Raw genomic sequence first — 7,342 nt, forward strand, 5'->3', positions numbered from 1 at the left:
GATTGACTAGTAACTTTCACATTGTGTTTCTTCACACTGATCAGAAACGAAACAATAGCCTTCCACACAAAGTATCTCTAGAAAGGTTTAAAAATTTTTTGGTCCAAATTTCATTTATACATACTTTGAACCTAGATTCAAGTCTCAACTCTTTCTCCAGCTCACAGGACTATATTATACATTGTTGGCTAACACCTCTGTGCCTCAGGTCCCCCATTATTAAAGTAAAGGGTTTGTAATGTATAGAAACATTGAATCAATATGTTGTGTACCAGGAAAAAAATAAAGTAAAAGATTTGGAACATCTCAGAAATAGAAAGCTAACAATGGGTAAGTAGGAGATTAAATGCAGCTAAAGTTAGCATCAATAAACAAAAAGATAGACCTGAGAAAAGTACATAAAATACAGACACAAATAAAGAGATGGAAGGCATGAAATGGCAGTAAGAGGCATGGAGGATAGAATGAGAAGTTCCAACATACAATTGGAGTACTGAAGGAAGAGAATCAAGAGAATGAGAGAAGGGCACTATTTGATAAGTTATTGGCTAAGAATTTTCTACAACTGATGAAAAGCATTACTTCAATATTTAGATTGTACAGCAGTTCCATGAAAGGTAAATAAAAATAAAACAATATCTGAATGTATTGTATATTGCAAAAAACCAACAAAGACAAAGAGAAAAACCTTTTAAAAAGTTGAAAGAAAAGAATTACAGCTATTGTATCAACTATACCAGTAGAAACCAGGAAGTAACAGAATTATATCTTTAAAAATTGAGAATAAAAATAACTATCAACCTCAAGAAAATAAGAAGATAGGCCACAAAAGGAGAGAAAGTATTTGCAAAAGAAAAATATCTGCCAAACTACATTTTATACAAAAAACTTTTGGATCAAGGACTCATCCCAAATATATAGAGAACTCTTTGACAGTCAGCATTAAGGAAATGAAAAACCTGATATAAAAATGAGCAAAAGATCTAAAGAGTTCTTCATCAAAAAAATTATACAGATGGCAATTAAGCATTTGAAAGGATGCTCAACATCTTATGTCATTGCTGCTGCTGCTTCTAAGTCACTTCAGTCGTGTCTGACTCTGTGCGACCCCAGAGACGGCAGCCCACCAAGCTCCCTCGTCCCTGGGATTCCCCAGGCAAGAACACTGGAGTGGGTTGCCACTTCCTTCTCCAATGCATGAAAGTGAAAAGTGAAAATGAAGTCGCTCAGTCGTGTCCGACTCTCAGCGACCCCATGGACTGCAGCCTTCCAGGCTCCTCTGTCCATGAGATTTTCCAGGCAAGAGTACTGGAGCAGGGTGCCATTGCCTTCTCCATCTTATGTCTTTCAGTTCAGTTCAGTTCATTTCAGTTGCTCAGTCGTGTCCAACTCTTTGCGACTCCATGAATCACAGCATGCCAGGCCTTCCTGTCCATCACCAACTCCCAGAGTTCACTCAGATTCACGTCCATCGAGTCAGTGATGCCATCAGCCATCTCATCCTCTGTCGTCCCCTTCTCCTCCTGCCCCCAATCCCTCCCAGCATCAGAGTCTTTTCCAATGAGTCAACCCTTTGCATGAAGTGGCCAAAGTACTGGAGTTTCAGCTTTAGCATCATTCCTTCCAAAGAAATCCCAGGGCTGATCTCCTTCAGAATGGACTGGTTGGATCTCTTTGCAGTCCAAGGGACCCTCAAGAGTCTTCTCCAACACCACAGTTCAAAAGCATCAATTCTTCGGCCCTCAGCCCTCTTCACAGTCCAACTCTCACAATCATACATGACTACTGGAAAAACCATAGCCTTGACTAGATGGACCTTAGTCAGCAAAGTAATGTCTCTGCTTTTGAATATGCTATCTAGGTTGGTCATAACTTTTCTTCCAAGGAATAAGCATCTTTTAATTTCATGGCTGCAGCCATCATCTGCAGTGATTTGGGAGCCCCCAAAAATGAAGTCAGCCACTGTTTCCACTGTGATGGGACCAGATGCCATGATCTTCATTTTCTGAATGTTGAGCTTTAAGCCAACTTTTCCCTTTCACTTTCATCAAGAGGCTTTTTAGTTCCTCTTCACTTTCTGCCATAAGGGTGGTGTCATCTGCATATCTGAGGTAATTGATATTTCTCCCAGCAATCTTGATTCCAGCTTGTGTTTCTTCCAGTCCAGCCTTTCTCATGATGTACTCTGCATAGAGGTTAAACAAGCAGGGTGACAATATACAGCCTTGACGTACTCCTTTTCCTATTTGGAACCAGTCTGTTGTTCCATGTCCAGTTCTAACTGTTGCTTCAAATTAAAACAACAACAAGGAAAAATATTTGAATAGAACTACACATAGTGTGATGAGATGACACAACTTCCAACATTTCTAATAATGATCATGTATGAGGCAATAAAATCAATCTCAAATTTAAACAGCAAAAGCAGTGAGATACTACACTCTACTTAGTAGATTGTCTAACATCCAAAACCCTAACACCAAATTCTAGTGATGATGTGGGTATGGAGCAACAGTACTCTCATTTACTGCTGGTGATAATGCAGAGTGGTACAGCCATTTTTCGAAGACAGTTTGGCGCTTCCTTGGTAGCTCAGATGGTAAAGAATGGACAATATCAAGAGTGTACTCTATGTAAACTACAGACTTTGGGTGAGAATAATTTGTCAGTGTTGATTCATTGATTATAATAAGATGTACCATTCCAGTGCTGAATGTAGGAAGTTTGGGAGGCTGTGCATGTGTGGGGCAGGGCTTACGTGGGAACTCTCTCAATCTTGCTGTGAGCCTAGTACTGCTCTAAAACATAAAATCTATTTTTAATAAAAGGGCTGAGCTCCATCTTTGGGTTGATATCTGACTGGAGAAAGAACAACTCTGGAAGGGTAGAATAGAGAACAAGACTTCAGTAGGGGCAGGGAGCTGGAATGAGAGACGCCTGTGAAAATGGAAAATTCCTGGGAATTCTGAAAAGTCTTGGAGTAAGCAGTAGACTTTCTCAAGGTGTAGAATGAGAGCCCAAAACAATCTCACACAGGTCTTCAGGGACAGGGGAGACCCTAGGGGAGATCTCAGTTGCATGACAAGCAGAAGAAGCAGGGACCATATCCTAGTGATGTGCTCAGTCATGGGAGGGGGAAAAGAAGTTAGAACACACTCAAACTCTTGGCAAAGGGGAGATTGTGAGGCTTGAATTGGGGAGAGAGAATTTCGACTCAAAATGTCCATCAGTGACTGTGAGGCTGGTTCCTTGTAGCTCTAACCCTCTGGCTGCCAGATACACATCTTAAGCCCTGTGACCAAGAAAACACTCCTTATATCCAACCTTCTGTCCATATGGTCAGTGGTCAAGGATGTAAAAAAATTTGTAAGAGATTTCATTGGTAATGCAGTGGATAAGAATCTGCCTGCCAATGCAGGGTACATGGGTGTGATCCCTGGTCAGGGAAGATCCCACATATCTCAGAGCAAATAACCCCCTGCACCACAAATACTGAAGCCTGTGCACCTAGAGCCCATGCTCTGCAACAAGAGAAACACTGCAATGAGAAACCAGTGCACTGCAACCAAGAGTAGTCCCTGCTCTCTGTAGCTAAAGAAAGCCTGTACAAAGCAATGAAGACCAGCTCAAACAAAAAATAAATAAAAACAAAAAACTTGCAGGATTTTTTTTTTCACCAAATCTAGGAATTGCAAGCAAAGGAATCTCAGTATATATGCTAACATATGAAGAAACTCATGTCCTAACTCTAATACTGTGGGATTTTGCTAACACCATTTTACCAAAAGTGAGTCTCTGTCCCCCAGAGAAATGAGGAACATTTATTATCCACACTATTGGAATGCTTTGAAAAATAACAGGCTGAATACCACAACATCCAGAGATCTTTGTCACTGAGTGTGAGCTCTGAAAAAACAAATTCAAATTTCCCAAAGAATGAAGGGATGGAGCCAAAGAAAAAACAATACCCAGTTTTGGATGTGACTGGTGATAGAAGAAAGATCCGATGCTGTAAAGAGCAATATTGCATAGGAACCTGGAATGTCAGGTCCATGAATCAAGGCAAGTTGGAAGTGGTCAAACAAGAGATGGCAAGGGTGAACGTCGACATTCTAGGAATTAGCGAACTAAAATGTACTGGAATGGGTGAATTTAACTCAGATGACCATTATATCTACTACTGCAGGCAGGAATCCCTCAGAAGAAATGGAGTAGCATCATGGTCAACAAAAGAGTCCGAAATGCAGTACTTGGATGCAATCTCAAAAACGACAGAATGATCTCTGTTCATCTCCAAAGCAAACCATTCAATATCACAGTAATCCAAGTCTATGCCCCAACCAGTAATGCTGAAGAAGCTGAAGTTGAACGGTTTTATGAAGCACTACAAGACCTTTTAGAACTAACACCCCCAAAATATGTCCTTTTCGTTACAGGGGACTGGAATGAAAAAGTAGGAAGTCAAGAAACACCTGGAGTAACAGGCAAATTTGGCCTTGGAATGCAGAATGAAGCAGGGCAAAGACTAATAGAGGTTTGCCAAGAAGATGCACTGGTCATAGCAAACACCCTCTTCCAACAACACAAGAGAAGACTCTACACATGGACATCATCAGATGGTCAACACCAAAATCAGATTGATTATATTCTTTGCAGCCAAAGATGGAGAAGCTCTATATAGTCAACAAAAACGAGACCAGGAGCTGACTGTGGCTCAGATCATGAACTCCTAATTACCAAATTCGGACTCAAATTGAAGAAAATAGGGAAAACCGCTAGACCATTCAGGTATGAACTAAATAAAATCCTTTATGATTATACAGTGGAAGTGAGAAATAGATTGAAGGGCCTAGATCTGATAGATAGAGTGCCTGATGAACTATGGAATGAGGTTTGTGACATTGTACAGGAGACTGGAATCAAGACCATCCCCATGGAAAAGAAATGCAAAGAAGCAAAATGTCTGTCTGGGGAGGCCTTACAAATAGCTGTGAAAAGAAGAGAGGTGAAAAGCAAAGGTGAAAAGGAAAGATATAAGCATCTGAAAGCAGAGTTCCAAAGAATAGCAAGAAGAGATAAAGCCTTCCTCAGCGATCAATGCGAAGAAATAGAGGAAAACAACAGAATGGGAAAGACTAGAGATCTCTTCAAGAAAATTAGAGATACCAAGGGAACATTTCATGCAAAGATGGGCTCGATAAAGGGCAGAAATGGTATGGACCTAACAGAAGCAGAGGATATTAAAAAGAGATGGCAAGAATATACGGAGGAACTGTACGAAAGGATATCACGACCCAGATAGTCATGATGATGTGATCACTAATCTAGAGCTGGACATCTTGGAATGTGAAGTCAAGTGGGCCTTAGAAAGCATCACTACGAACAAAGCTACTGAAGGTGATGGAATTCCAGTTGAGCTGTTTCAAATCCTGAAAGATGATGCTGTGAAAGTGCTGCACTCAATATGCCAACAAATTTGGAAAACTCAGCAGTGGCCACAAGACTGGAAATGGTCAGTTTTCATTCCAATCCCGAAGAAAGGCAATGCCAAAGAATGCTCAAACTACTGCACAATTGCACTCATCTCATATGCTAGCAAAGTAATGCTCAAAATTCTCCAAGCCAGGGTTCAGCAATACGTGAACCGTGAACTGCCTGATGTTCAAGCTGGTTTTAGAAAAGGCAGAGGAACCAGAGATCAAATTGCCAACATCCACAGGATCATGGAAAAAGCAAGAGAGTTCCAGAAAAACATCTATTTCTAGCTTAAATGACTATGCCAAAGCCTTTGACTGTGTGGATCACAATAAACTGTGGAAAATTCTTCAAGAGATGGGAATACCAGAACACCTGACCTGCCTCTTGAGAAATCTGTATGCAGGTCAGGAAGCAACAGTTAGAACTGGACATGGAACAACAGACTGGTTCCAAATAGGAAAAGGAGTACGTCAAGGCTGTATATTGTCACCCTGCTTATTTAACTTCTATGCAGAGTACATCATGAGAAAGGCTGGACTGGAATCAAGGTTGCCAGGAGAAATATCAATAACCTCAGATAAGCAGATGACACCACCCTTATGGCAGAAAGTGAAGAGGAACTAAAAAGCCTCTTGATGAAAGTGAAAGAGGAGAGTGAAAAAGTTGGCTTAAAGCTCAACATTCAGAAAACGAAGATCATGGCATCCGGTCCCATCACTTCATGGGAAATAGATGGGGAAATGGTAGAAACAGTGTCAGACTTTATTTTTTTGGGCTCCCAAATCACTGCAGATGGTGACTGCAGTGATGAAATTGAAAGACGCTTATTCCTTGGAAGAAAAGTTATGACTAACCTAGATAGCCTATTCAAAAGCAGAGACATTACATTGCCGACTAAGATTAGTCTAGTCAAGGCTATGGTTTTTCCTGTGGTCATGTATGGATATGAGATTTGGACTGTGAAGAAGGCTGAGTGCCAAAGAATTGATGCTTTTGAACTGTGGTGTTGGAGAAGACTCTTGAGAGTCCCTTGGACTGCAAAGAGATCCAGTCAGTCCATTCTGAAGGAGATCAGCCCTGGGATTTCTTTGGAAGGAATGATGCTAAAACCGAAGCTCCAGTACTTTGGCCCCCTCATGAGAAGAGTTGATTCATTGGAAAAGACTCTGATGCTGGGAGGGATTGGGGGCAAGAGGAGAAGGGGACGACAGAGGATGAGATGGCTGGATGGCATCACGGACTCGATGGGTGTGAGTCTGAGTGAACTCCGGGAGATGGTGATGGACAGGGAGGCCTGGCATGCTGCGATTCATGGGGTCACAAAGAGTCAGACACGACTGAGCGACTGAACTGAACTGAACTGAAAGTGACTGAGCCAACCTGCTCTTTCCAGGTGAAAGATCTACCCCAGATTCTATGGGAGAAACTTAGCATGTCCTTGTCATAAGCTTATGCTCCTGAGTTAGTTATGACTCAGAAGAATGACCAGTGAAGCCTGAGTTTCAGCCTAATGTGGGTGTTCCAAGGACAGGAGTTAGCCATGCAGTGACTCATTTCCATTTGGTTTGGCTTGTGGGAGTAACAAGATAATAATCCCTTGACTGTGATGGGGGGCAGGGGGTGGAATAAGCAGCTCAAGTACGTCACCCCATTTGAGTTTCAAGAGTCAATTCTAAAGCCAATAAGCAAGGCTAATCAATATGTTACCCAGCATTCATCAGCTTTCTAGATCTGGCTGTCTTTTTGAGTCCCAGTTGGAGTGATTAATTGTATATTGATTTTAAATAAAAATATGCCTCATATATCTGGAAAAGAATTTGAACAGGATTCATTATTTCAGGCTAGATAAGAAACACAACAACCC

This window comes from Capricornis sumatraensis, chromosome 1 (genome assembly GCF_032405125.1).
Source record: "Capricornis sumatraensis isolate serow.1 chromosome 1, serow.2, whole genome shotgun sequence".
Lineage (NCBI taxonomy): Eukaryota > Metazoa > Chordata > Mammalia > Artiodactyla > Bovidae > Capricornis > Capricornis sumatraensis.